We start from the raw sequence: 14,121 nt of genomic DNA on the forward strand, positions 1-14,121 counted from the left end.
AATATGTCCACTAAATTTTAGAAAAAACTGGGTTCATTTTCTCAATACAGTGGCTGTCCAAACTTGATCCTGAAATTAAAAATACGAAAAAATAGTTTTTTACCTAAACTTTGAAATAGCATAACTCACTCATTTTTAAACATTTTTTGAGTGTTTAAAAAGCTTAATTTTATGTACTCAATCTCAAAAACATTACAGTACAATTAAAATTTTCAAACTCAATATACACCGGATGCTTGACTCCTTGGAAGTCACAGCTCAAAACATGTATTTTGTTTTAGGGTTTCCTACAAAACCCTTGGGGGTTTTGGTCCCTATTTTCTAAAATCAACACACAAGCATCATAAAAATTATAAAACAACTACCATAACCTTATTACATCACCAATATGAAAATTTAAGCATTAACTATACAAAATAATGCTTAAAACTAAAAACCATACAATAACAACCATAAAAGTAAACTTTTTACCTCTTGTTGTTCTTGCTTAAGGTTTGGATCTTCCTATTAGCTTTGGCTCCTTAAAAACCCTTTCAAAACCTTAACCAACTCCCCCAACAACATTTATAATCAGCTATTGAAAAATCTATGGTTAAAACTTTACAAGAGTCTAGTTTTTTGAAACTTCATCTTAGGGAAACCCTTTCTAGACCAAGGCTTAGCTTCCAAGCCTTCTTAGTGTTCTTGAGGTTGAAGATGGAGAAAAATCTTGATAGAGAGTTTTCAAATAAGATGAGTGTGATTGTGTGAGAGAGAGGGCCAGATTTGTGTGTGTGTGTGTGTGTGTTGGGGGGGGGGGGGGGGGGGGGGGGGGGTAGAAAGGTTTAGACTACTCTAAAATATCCTAAAACACTTGAGTATTTTTACTATCCACTTGCCCTTATCCCTAATATTTAAAATGGGATTTAAAACTTAATTAAGTTTGTTCACACCATTTAAAACCCCACATGGCCGGCAACCTCTTCCTATATATGCATTTATATTATTTTTTTATTTAATTTTAATTTGAATTTTTTTTATAAAGGTGAATCAATATTTCCTAAGAAAAATCCAAATTGATTTTCTATAACCTTTTTCACTCTTATGAAGTTTTAAAAATAAAACTTAACACATAATAATTATATTAAATGTCTCTCACATTTAATTTAATTAATCACACAATAAAATTTAACCTAAGGTCCATTCATGGAATAAAATTCCTCATTTCGATAAAATTAAGCATTTAACACAAAATGCCCTAAAATTTCCATTTTCTCTTAGGTTTATTATTTTTTACCAAACTTTAATTTTTATGAATGTATTTTATGCCCAAAATATATTTTCTATAGATTTTCATTTTATTTTCCAAGATTTTTACCCGATCAGGGTTTTTGTGTCGGTCCAAGACCGAAAGTCTTACTCTGACTTTTATATCACAAAATTTATAAATTTGGCTTGCAATAACTCATGGAAATAAATTCCAAACTAAGATAATATTATTTAGAATAATATTCTTAACTCGGGGAAAAATCCCGACCCGAGTCGTTTAAAGGTTCCCGAAACGCAGAACGTTACAATACCTACAATTTATAGAGGTTTCGTCCTCGAAACTTAAAACAAATGAGGATACATCTCCTTCATCTTGTCTTCTGTTTCCGAGGTTGCCTCTTCAATGCCATGGTTACACCATTGCACCTTTCCAACAACAACGTCTTGTTCCTCAACACTTTTTCCTTTCTTTCTAGAATCATCACTGGCTTCTCCTCATAGACGAGTTGAGGATCAATGCTCAGTTGTTCATAGCTGAGTACATGTGAGGGGTCGTGCATGTATTTTCTCAACAAGGATGCATGAAACACATCATGCTTCTTAAACAACGCGGGCGAAAGAGCTAAACGATAAGCTACTTCCCCGATCCTTTCTATTATTTCAAATGGTACAACGAACCTTGGACTGAGCTTCACTTTCTTCCCGAACCGCATAGCCCCTCGTAGCGGAGCTACCTTAAGCAGCACATTATCGCCAACCTCAAACACCAAGGGTCTCCTACGTCGGTCGACATATTTGTGTTGTCCATCAACCGAACTTTGCAAGCGTTGACTTATCTGTCGGATGTCCTCAGTAATCTGATCAACCTCATCCGATCCGAGAAACTTTCTTTCACCGATCTTGTGCCAATGAATTGGTGATCGGAATTTCCTTCCGTACAAAGCCTCATACGAAGCAATCTTGATGGAATCGTCATAGCTATTATTGTAAGCGAACTCTATCAGTGGAAGCTTCTCATTCCATGACCCTTGAAAGTTAAGCACACAGGCTCTTAGCATATCTTCCATGTTCTGAATTATTCGTTCTCTTTGACCATCTGTTTGCGGGTGGAAAGAAGTGCTGAACTTCAGTTTAGTACCCAACCTCGTTTGGATTCTATTCTAGAATGTCGAGGTAAAATGTCTGTCGCGATTTGATACGATGGAGTTAGGTATACCATGCAGTCTCATTATTTGTGCAATGTAAATATTTGCTAACTTATGTGCCCCATAAGTTACCTTGATCGACAAGAAATGAGCAAACTTAGTCAGCCTATCTACGATAACCCAAATGGCATCGTTCCCCTTGGGAGTGGTTGCTAGACCTGTGACAAAGTCCATAGTGACCATCTCCCACTTCCATTCCGGTATTTCTAAGGGTTGTAACAATCCGACTGGCTGTTGATGCTTGGGCTATGTCTGCTGACAAGTTAAGTAGTGTGCCACATATTCTGCCGTCTCCTTTTTCATCCCCGACCACCAAAAGTACTTCTTCAAGTCTTGGTACATTTTCGTGTTACCCGGATGCAGGGCATATGGAGCATTATGTCCCTCGAAAAAGATCTGCTTCTTGATCTCATCATCGTCCGAAACACATATTCTGCCCTTGAACTCCAATACTCCATCTTCGGAAATATGGAATCCTAGTCACCCCTCGTTCCTCACTGCGTACATCAATCCTTGAACCCAAGGATCGACTAACTGGCTGCTTTTTATAGCTTCCATAATGGTAGGCTCGATAGAAAGGTTAGCCAATTGACTAACTACTACCTCTAAATCCAAGGTAGCAAGGTCGGCTCGTAACTGTGGTGAAACCTCTTTCACTGTCATCACGTAAGCATTTGGCTATTGACTTAATGCATCTACCGCCTTTGTTTTTCCCAGGTGGTATAGAATGTCGCAGTCGTAGTCGTTAAATAGTTCCAATCATCGACGCTGTCTCATATTCAATTCCTTCTGAGTGAAGAAATACTTTAGGCTTTTGTGATTAGTGTAAATGTCGCGGTGTATCCCATACAGGTAGTGCCTCCATATTTTTAGTGCAAATACCACTACTGCAAGCTCTAGGTCATGAGTGGGACAGTTCTTCTCATAATTTTTTAGCTGTCTAGAAGCATAAGAAATTACTTTTCCGTGCTGCATCAGCACTGCTCCCAACCCTCTGTGCCATTAGGGATTGTCAGCACTAGGGCAGTCGTCAATCTGGTTTTCAGCTCCTGAAAAATTCTTCTCACGCTTATTAGTCCATTCATATTTGATGTTTTTGCAGGTGAGGGCAGTCATTGGTGTGGCTATTATGGAAAATCCTTCCACAAATTGCTGGTAATATCCCGCTAACCCAAGAAAACTTCTAACCTCATGAGCATTTTTCGGAGGTTTCCACTGCTTAACAGCTTCTATTTTGGCAGGATCTACTAAAATTTCGTATCTCAGCACTATGTGCCCCAGAAAACTTACTTTCTCTAGCCAGAATTCGCACTTCGAAAACTTAGCGTAAAGCTTCTTGTCTCGTAGATGATGGAGGACAAGTTCCACATGTGTTGCATGCTCTTCCTGGCATTTTGAGTATATTAGAATATCATCAATGAACACGATGACGAACTTATCCAAATACTCGCGAAATACACGATTCATGATATCCATGAATGTTGCAGGCGCATTGGTTAGTCCAAAGGACATCACTAAGAACTTGTAGTGACCGTAATGCGTTTTGAAGGTCGTCATTCATATATCTGTCTCCTTAACCTTGAGCTGATGATAGCCTGATCGCAGGTCTATTTTGGAAAATACTGATGCTCCTTGTAGTTGATAGAAAATATCGTCAATCCTTGGTAATGGATATCAGTTCTTGATCGTCACTTTGTTCAACTCATGATAGTCAATGCACATTCTCATCGAGTTGTCTTTCATTTTCACGAATAAGGGGCTCCCCATGGAGAATGGCTTGGCCTTATAAACTTCTTGTCTAGTAACTCTTGTAGTTGTAACTACAATTCCTTGAGTTCAGCTGGCGCCATTCTGTAAGGAGTCTTTGAGATCAGCGCAATTCCCAGAATTAACTCAATCTCAAACATGATCTCTCAGTCTGGTGGAATCTCTAGGAGATCTTCAGGAAATACATCGGGAAACTTGCACACAACCGGTACATCAGATAGTTGTTGACTTGTCACATTATCCTTATTCACTATGTTTGCCAGAAAAATGATGCATACATCACTCAACATTTTTCTCGCCTTCATCGCAGAAATAAGGGGACACTTCTTTTCTCTGGACGTACCCTTGAACTCGAATGGTTCTTCTCCTACTAGGGTGAAGACCACTTTTCTGCGCTTTCAATTAATAACGGCTCCATAGCTTGTTAACCAATCCATCCCAAATATGACACCGTATTCATGTTGGTCCAAGACTAACAGATCCACCGTCAGCTCACGACCTTCAACCCAAACTGGTACGGCTCTAACACATGTCCCCACCAGCATATCCTCTCCCGAAGGCAAGGATACCCACAAATAACAGGTATAGGCTCAAGACTTCTATTTAGTTTTTCCACAAGGGATGCATATACAACAGTGTACGATGCACCGGTATCCATTGATACATATGCCGAGGTTTGGGTGATAGAGATCAGACCTTGCACCATATCATATGGTCCAACTCCTTTGTCGCTTTGCGTAAGCGCATAAACTCAAGGTGAAGCTCCAATTTGTTTCTGTTGGTCATTTCCATTGCCCTTGGCTGACATTCGGCAATCTTTAGCAAAGTGCCCTGGCTTTCCACAGTTAAAACATACCCCACACTCGCCCTGATGGCATTGGTTACACTTGTTGCACAGCGGCCATTATTCAAACTCACGTCTTGGCTGTTTGTTGGGACTAGCCATTGCCTGATTGGGAGGTCCCCCAAAAATCAGTCTTGTGCCTCTTGGATTGTTTGTTCGCCCCGAGTTCTGGCCAAACCTCGGGTTAAACTTTCTACTTGGGCCATTCTAATTGGCCTAAAACTGTCCGGGGTTGTTGGGAGTGTACCTCCTTTCTTCGTTCTACTATGGTTCTGACTTTTCTGACCCAACCTAAGACTCTTGGCGAAGTGCCCATTCCACAACTTCGACATAGGTCTCCAGGCCAATTCTACCAGTGTCTACACACCTGGCAATGCCTCTGCGTAGGCCCTTCATAAAACTCCAGGCCTTATTCTCTTCAGTGTTCACCTGATTCTAGGCGAACCTAGACAACTAGTCAAATTTTTGAACGTAGTCCTGCACACTCGACATTCCCTACTTCAGATTAGTGAACTCACACTTTGTGCTCGATCACTGTCTTACTAAAGTACTTGCCATTGAACAAGGTCAAGAACTCTAGAAATTCCAACTCAGCAACATTATTCCCTTTCTTGGTTGCGTCCCACCAGATGCGGGCATCTTTTCTTAGCATAAAGGTCGCATAAACTACCTTCTCTCTCTCGATAGTTCCAATGAAGTCGAAGATTCTTTCCAAAATACTGATCCATTCCTTTCCCATTGATGGGTCACTGCTCCCCTCGAATATAGGTGGATTCTGGTTGCCAAACCTTTTTGATATAGGTTTTTCTCAGGCAGCTCTTGGTGCTTCTACTGGTAGTACAGGTTGCTCAATGATAACCTGCAGGCCAAGGTTTTGTTCTTCATTGTTTCTAGGTGGTACTTCGTTATTATGAGCATTATTAGGTTGCATGGGGAGTCATCCCAAAAGGTGTTAAACCTTTCAGCTTGGAGGGCATCAGCATCCTCCTGTGTCTTTTTCCCTCTTTCAATTTGGGCTTCATGCGTCGCCACTAGCCTTTGCAGATTATTCATCTGCTCGGCTATCTCATGAACTCTAGCAGCTTGGTTTGGCGCTCTAGCGGCAGGCGCGTTCTGAGCTCTAGCAGCAGGTGCGGCTCTTCCTCTTTGAGCTCTTGTCCTTGCCATTTGTTTGATTTCAAATCAAAAATCTCCTAAGCGCATAGAGATGATAAGTTAATACCAATGCAGATTACGTTTTCTCTTTCGGTAGCCGCCACAAAGTCAATGATCCTCTATCTGAGTTGCCAGATTTGGTTCCGGCTTTACTCTTTATCCTCGGCCTCGACCCTTCCTCTGCCTTGGCCATGACCTGCATCTTGGTCAAAGGTCGCTCTCTCAGCTGGTTCTGGTTTAATAACAACTCAACCTACCCTGGCTCGAGTGTCAGGCACCATCGTAAGTCTTTATACCACAATGTATAGTAGGTAAGAATACTAACCTAGCAATAAAAAATGATCATGACAGATCATGCCATAGGATTTTAGTTAGCAGGAAGAAAATCCAAAAAGAGAACCCTAACTACACGTCGGGTTTCTACATCTGCCTGCTACAACTACACCAAAGCCCTACAACCTAGTAGGTTCGCAAGGTCTTTAAAAAAAGTATCAACAAGACTCTCATAGCATAACCTAATCTAGGCTATCCATCAAGACATCCAGCTTTATGTCAGTATCCTCGTCCGACCGCTCAGGATCCTTCCGTGGCTCTACCAAAGACTTCCGTCATGTACTACATACATTGCAAAACAACACGTCGATGTCATTGATCGTACTCGAAGTGTCGAGGAAACTAATCCTTAAAGAGTCTATACTGATCGATCCTAGGCATAGGGATCATGGGTAGATTTCCTATCACAAGGTCACCTATCTTAGGTATATCGACCATAACCTACAATTTATAGAATTGAGGTAAATAAAAGAATGCAAAGGAAACATATATGAAAAAACAGTACTTACAGTGAGTCTTGGTCTATCTTTACAAAATGTACATGTGGGTTGTCTACAGAACCGACTCAACTTGAGCTCTAATACCAACAGTAACGACCCGGATTTTCAAGACTCGATAATGCAGAAATATAAATGTTTTTATTTAACAAAAAGTCTCAAAAACCCGCGTAAAAAAAACTTTTTAAAATGTCGTATGGCCATACTTAAAATTTTATAAACATATTGTAGGAAAATATTTTATAAAGATAAAGTGTAAAGAGTAAAGTGTGCCTAGTATAGGAAAATTACACAACATTTCCAAAAATAAAATGGCTTCCCAAAAGGTTGGTCCACATGTACATTTGCAAGGTAGACATCAGCGCTCACTGCTCTTCCTTGCCCTTGTTCTTACCTACAACAGGAAACAACTAGGTAAGCGAAAATCCTTAGTAAGTTCAACCTTAAAACAAAAGCATGTAGAGAATTAGGGTTCTGGATCCATCCGGACCCAACACAATCAATTTCAAGAACGCAAAAGTGTCCTAGCAAACTTATGGTCATGCCTGATAACCAATGACAAATTATTTCATATAAACAAATAAATTCCTGCACTCAGAAAATCCCAGAACAAGCAGATATAATATATAACAATATAATTCGAGACCAACGCTCGACAATTTCCAACAATTCGGGCATAACACGCCCTCCAGCATAAATGTTAATTTGTAAAAGTGAACCGAGTCTCAACACTAAGATCAAGCCAATAAATATCCCCATCAAAGGGCATCACTACTTATCAAAGAGTGTAATCGAAGTATCATGAGTTTACAGAGACTTCTATGTTAATCAGTGGTGCTGGTGAGCAGTTGCCCATAGGGTGTTCAGCCTCACTCAAACTTGGCAACCCCTAGTATCTCCAGGCACTCTCATTTAATGGCCAATATTCACGGCTGCTATCTAGGAATAATATATCAGAGCACTTGCTCGGGTTCTAACCATTCACTGATTAAGTAAGCATGAGGGCCCCTAGGTGTAACGACCCATCTATTCTAGACCTTGGACCATTAATAACTACTATACTAATCTTAAGAAAACGTACATATGAAAACACCATAACTTTATTTAAAACCGTAAGTAAAGGTTTAAATACATAAAAATCTCACTTAGGATATGGGATCCCATTGTTTTGAAAATAAAACAAAACATAACTTAATAAATTGGTTACAACATTAAGTGCGGAAAAATAATACATAGAAATCATAACTAAAAGACTTAAAAATTCATCCTCGAATCATACGCGCGCAATCCACCAATTCCATCCTGCTCAATACACATCCCCAAGCTGCCAAGAACCTTCCCACCGCCATAACTATTTTCCTACACATATAAAACACAAAGGAATGAGCTATGCCCAGCAAGGAAAATCTACTAGAAGTATGAAACATTATACATACACATAAACTATAAACTATAAACTGTAAACTATAATCATATAACTATATAAACACAACATCTATTATAATGCCCATCATACTTCTTGGGACTTGCTAGCTAGGCAATCATATGCCCATAAATTTACGGGGCTAGTTATCTAAACAAGTCATATAAATTTATGGGGTTGTTATCTAAACAATAATATGCCCAAGGATCTACTATTGGGATTTGTTATCTAAACAAGTTATATATTTGATATCTAAACAAATTATGTGATAGTTATCTAAACAATTCATATACTAAAACAACCAAAAACATACCATACTCATAACATAAACATATATAAAAACATACAAATCTACCCTATTTTCCTTACCGAAAATCGGGATGTGAGAACAAGATCGGAACTTTGGAACACTCCTAAAAACCACAAAAGAGAGGTGAGTATACTAAGGAAAACAGATGAAAAGAATGAACTACACCATCGAAAAGATACTTACCAACAAGAATTACGTTCAAGATCTTAGATGCCTAACCAAGAATAGAGAATACGAGTTAGGATTTGAGTAGAGAAAAACTATAAGAATCAATACAGAAAGGAACTAGAATTAGGGATACCTTGAGTGCTTCTATGACCGAACTACACCTTGAAACCGAAATATACTATAAGCCTTACTTCCCAAGTGTTTATTAAGCTTATAACCCCAACCCAAGTGTTTACACTCTAAAGTAATCCTAGCAGCTTGTAGGCTCTGAACTCAGCTTGATGAATAAAGAATTGGCTGGGTACTAGGTCCTATTTATAGAGTTCAAGAATGAAAAGATCTTCATTTAGCTTTAATAAAGTAATGGCTTTTTAATTGAAAAACATTTGAATAATCGTTCAGTAGAGGCTGAAGACTCGGTCAGAAAGATTCTGGAATTATCAAGAGGTTAAGGATTAAAATGAGCTCAGTTTCAAAATAGTTCAAAAATCATGCACCATAGCCAATATACCACTCATGCTAGGCGATATATCGCCTGAGCTGATATACCCGAGGCTTGTCGAGGTTGTCATGCGAAGCTACGTGTTTTTCGTATCCTCGTATGGCTATATATCGCCCCCTAGAGCTGCGATATATCGGCAGACGCTGAAATATTATACATGTAATTACACCTTTTTAGCCTAATTTGAACTGAGTAAACAGCCTTGACTAATTCATTTAACGATTTCAAAGCTGCTGGCAGACCCTAGGATTTTCAAATATTGCTCTTAATAAACTTATTCCTGAAAACTACTTAATTCTCATTAAACATACACAAGACAAGTGTTAATATCTTATTGGGTCTATCTAAACCTTATAGTATAATAAATGTCACCTTCATAATCAGTCATATTAATCAAACCTTAGGTTATAATTAATATTCTTAAACTATATGTTAAACTTATAAAATCTACAAGTGTTACTACGAGTGTCCAACTATGTCCCGGCTTGAACCAAAATCCGCAGTCATAAATATAATACAACTACTACTAGCTATTACTACTACTACTACTATCTAACTAGCTAAGTAAAGTTCTTGGACTCTACACTAGGTCCCATTCATTTTGGCACCCCAAGGTTTAACTAGCAATCCTCACCTCTTGGCCACTCGTCGCGGTAATGAACCAGACATAATAAAATCAAGTAGTGTGACGGGGATCAGCCGTCTTGGAAATGACGGATATCTACCATTCATATTTTCTAAATCATCACCCACTAAACTAATGTCTCTAAGCAACTTTCTACGACAGTGTGTATATGTGCACATGTCCCTATACTAACATACAATACAATAGTCATTTCATGTTGCAACCACACAATATAAGTTAACTTACTTGGAGTCCTTAGCTCTCAGCAAGATTTCACCCTCCAATGTATAATCCGGTTATGCTTAGCCAATACTGTAATTATCCATACAATATACTTGGATTAATTATGGCACTTTATAATTCATTATTAATATTTTGGGCAGTTTGGTCATTTTCAAAATCATTAGTAAGGACTAAATATTATTATTTGGTTTTAAAACCATTAAGGAAATTCATACAAAAATATTTGAGACTAAACCCTAAGTCCCGATACCTACGCTCGGGTATCACTATATTATTTTCCCACAATCTGCTAAAAATCATTTTCTTTAAAAGTTCGTTATCAACCCGTACTTTCAACAGTCGGTAAAATATATAAAAGATTTTAGCCGGTATTATATCCCAAAAATACTAATTAAATTCCTTAATTATTTTTCAAGAAAACAAACTCTTAATTTTCCTTTTATTTTTCTTAAGGTTTTAATCTCTAAAAATCGTTTTAAGAAAATTGCCTAATTTATCTTAATTAGGAAAATAGTTAAAAATTTCCCATCTTGACTAGTTAATTTTTCCAAAGTCAATTAATGAAGTTTACTTACTAGAAAAATAATTCACTCAAATATTTTCTCAATAGATTGGGTTTTAAACCCTCTTTTAATTTATTAACTTGTTAATAAATAAATTCTTTTATTTTTTGAAAGAATAAAAATTCTTTAATAAAAAATAATTCCCACTAAACTCAAAGTGGTATTTTAGGTCAAAATATGTTTGCAAGACTTGCGAAGTTTTTATCTTGCAATAAGCAATATTTTACTTTTTACCTTAAGTTCCAAAATCTCATTTTTTGCACTAAGTGTGAAAACCCTATTTTTCACATTTTTAACTACATACTTTGTTAGTTCATAACTTGAAATTTACTTACCCAATTGTTACCAAAATTTCCCAGTTCCATTTTTGGTATGCCTTTTAGGTCTTCGTAAAATCTTAGGTCAACATGAGCATTTTTTATTGGTGAAATTATTTTCCAACAATGACGTGAAAATGACCTTATTTTCAAGTTCTTAATTTTTCCAAACTTTGACACTTAATAACTTTCAAACTGTTCAGTATTTTCTTACAAAATTTTACAGTGGAATACTAGGTTATTCCAATAATATGTCCATGAAGTTTTAGAAAAAACTGGGTTCATTTTCCCTATACAGTAGCTGTCCAAACTTGGTCCCGAAATTAAGAATACGAAAAAACAATTTTTTACCTAAACTTTGAAATAGCATAACACACTCATTTTTAAACATTTTTTGATTGTTTAAAAAGCACAATTTTATGTAATTAATCTCAAAAACATTACAGTACAATTAAATTTTACAAAATCAATATACACTGGATGCTTTACCCCTTGGAAGTCACAGCTCAAAACATTTATTTTGTTTTCGGATTTCCTATAAAACTCTTGGGGGTTTTGGTCCCTATTTTCAAAAATCAACATACAAGAATCATAAAAATTATAAAACAACTACCATAACCTTATTACATCACCAATAAGAAACTTTAAGCATTAACTATACAAAATAATGCTTAAAACTAAAAAGCATACAATAACAACCATAAAAGTAAACTTTTTACCTCTTGTTGTTCTTGCTTAAGGTTTGGATCTTTCTATTAGTTTTGGCTCCTTAAAAACCCTTTCAAAATGTTAATGAACTCCCCCAATAATATATATAATCAGCGATTGAAAAATCCATGGTTAAAACTTTACAAGAGTCTAGTTTTTTGAAACTTTACCTTAGGGTTCCCCTTTCTAGACCAAAGCTTAGCTTCCAAGCCTTGTTAGTGTTCTTAAGGTTGAAGATGGAGAGAAAACTTGATAGAGAGTTTTCAAATAAGATGAGAGTGATTGTGAGAGAGAGAGAGGGTCGGTTTTTTTTTTTTTTTAAGGAAGGGGGGGGGGGGGGGGGGGGGGGGAGGGGGGGCAGTCTAGAAGGGTTTAGACTACTCTAAAATATCCTAAAACACTTGAGTATTTTTACTATCCACTTGCCCTTATCCCTAATATTTAAAATGAGATTTAAAAATTAATAAATTTTGTTCACACCATTTAAAACCCCACATGGTGGCCACCTCTTCCTATATATGCATTTATATTATAAAGGTGAATCAATATTTCCTAAGAAGAAAAATCCAAATTGACATTCTATCACATTTTTCACTTGTATTAAGTTTTAAAAACAAAACTTAACACATAATAATTAAATTAAATGTCTCTCACATTTAATTTAATTAATCACACAATAAAATTTAACCTAAGGTCCATTCATGGAATAAAATTCCCCATTTTGGTAAAATTAAGCATTTAACACAAAATGCCCTAAAATTTCTATTTTATCTTAGGTTTATTATTTTTGAACAAACTTTAATTTTCATGAATGTATTTTATGCCCAAAATATATTTTCCATAGATTTTCATTTTATTTTCCAAGATATTTACTCGTTCAGGGTTTTCGTGTCGGTCCATGCCCGAAAGTCTTATCTTGACTTTTAATTCACAAAATTCATTATTTGGATAGCAATAACTCATGGAACTAAATTCCAAACAAATATAATATTATTTAAAATAATATTCTTAACTCGGGGAAAAATCCCGACCCGAGTCGTTTAAAGGTACCCGAAACGCAGAACGTTATACTTTTAATATTCAAGTTTAGTCCATTTCCATTCTTCTTATTCTTTCCTTTTCTTCAAATCCTAACGCGTTATAAGGACTTTTGGTTAGGTGTTCAATTTCTTGGAAGCTTAAGATTTTTGGCAAGTCTTTATTCCAATTGTTTAGATCTTCTATTCATCTTCTTTTCTGTAGAGGACTTATGGTTTCTTTATGTTTGGTTTTAGGAGTTTCCAATCCCGCTCTTGTCTTAAATATTCTGGTTTTTGGTAAGGAAAATTAGGTAGTTTAGTTTATGATCTAGTTTATGTTTTGTATGACCTAACATTTCAGGTACAATAAAGGGGTAAGTGTGTCTGGACCTAAGGTGTCCAATGATGTATGACGGACTTATGTCCGGTAGGCTCGGTTGCAAAAATTTTATGACAAACCTAAGTTGATGTCTGGTGTATGACGGATTTTTGTTCGGGGCTTAATTTCCACCCTCTGTATAAGCACTTATCATTTTATTATATATGACTTATTATTATGATCTATGACCTATAGTTACAATTATGACTTATGACCTATGATTTATGACTATGGTTATGACTTAGATTATGATTTAAGATTATGACTTAGGCTATGATATGACCTATGGTTGTGTGATGTGCTATGATTAGTATAAATAAGTTTTTTTGGTCATTTAGGATATGTTGATTAAATGATTATATGACTAACTCTTGTTTGTATTTTCCTTACTGGGCTTAGAAGCTCACCCCTTATAATGTTGTTATTTCGGGAAATTGATGATAGATAGTTCGGTGGCGAGTGGGACCTATGAGCTTCATGATGTACTTGTGAGGACCCTATAGTCGAGGAAGATCAAGCAGGCCTATTTATTTTTATTAAAGAATGTGTTCTTTTGAAGTTTTATTTAAATGTTGCTCATTTTAATATGTTAAAGATAATTATTTTATTTTTGTAAAATCATGGATCCATATACTTATTTTGTAAGTTTTTATTCAATAAAAGAGAAATATTTATGATTATGATCCAACGATGTGTTCTCGATAATTTATGAGACATTAGGGTGTTACAAAATTGCCAAAACTCTAAAAATTTTACCTTTGTTCTCACTAAAACATCAACAAACTTCAAATATTTTAGATCCTCCTAGAACCACC

This window comes from Humulus lupulus, chromosome X, assembly GCF_963169125.1.
Source record: "Humulus lupulus chromosome X, drHumLupu1.1, whole genome shotgun sequence".
Taxonomy (NCBI): domain Eukaryota; kingdom Viridiplantae; phylum Streptophyta; class Magnoliopsida; order Rosales; family Cannabaceae; genus Humulus; species Humulus lupulus.